Raw genomic sequence first — 889 nt, 5'->3', positions numbered from 1 at the left:
TCGGTCGGCGCACTCGCAGCGCCGGCATCGTCATCAACGAGGGCGGCCGGCGCGCCTACTCGTCGGCTCCTCCTCCGCGCTTCGGCAAGCCAAAGACGGAGCCGGGGCTCGCGTCGGTGAAGACGGAGCCGGGGCTCGCGCCGGTGAAGAAGGAGCCGGCCGCGCCGGTGACGACGGAGCTCGACGACGACGACGCGGCCCTGAAATAGGCGCGCAGGGACTCCATAGCGATGGAGAAGGAGCGCCAGCGCGCCGCCCTGCTTCGCTTCGCGGAGCGTCGACGCGGCCGCGACGAAGGCGGAGTCGTCGTCATCTGCGACAGCGACGACGATGCGCCGCCACCAGTCCGCCATGGCGACGCCGGGCAGGGGTCCAGCAGGGGCGCCCGCGTCAAGGAGGAGAAGGCCGAGGACGACGATGGCGGCGACTTCAGCCAGTTTTTCCTTTAGATTAGTTTATGTATATGTGCTATGTAATGAAAATCCGCGAACTTCGCCGAAATGTGCCGAAATTTATCGTGTTTGGCCGAAATTTATCGTGTTTGGCCGAATTTTATCGTGTTTAAGCCGAACTTCGCCGAACTTCTTTTATTTTAAAATGTGCCTGGGGGCGGCCCTGGGGCCGGCGGCTGGGGACCAACTCGCCCCCAGGCCCAATTTTTGCTCCGGCTCACCCCCAGGCGGCGATTTTAGGCGCCCCCTGGGGGGCCAACGGCTGGAGATGCCCTCAGTTGCCTGCTTTTCAAATTTGAGTCAGTCCATCGCTTTTGGCTGTTGGATGTAGATCGAACGGTGGGCAACCCTTCTTCTTCCTCCAGCTTCATCTTCTTCCCCAGGCCGCCTGCCAAACTGCCTGCGATCACCACACGCTGCAGGCGGCGCTTCCGCGC

Source organism: Triticum dicoccoides, chromosome 2A, assembly GCF_002162155.2.
Source record: "Triticum dicoccoides isolate Atlit2015 ecotype Zavitan chromosome 2A, WEW_v2.0, whole genome shotgun sequence".
Classification (NCBI taxonomy): domain Eukaryota; kingdom Viridiplantae; phylum Streptophyta; class Magnoliopsida; order Poales; family Poaceae; genus Triticum; species Triticum dicoccoides.
Note: the sequence above shows the minus strand (reverse complement) of the source record.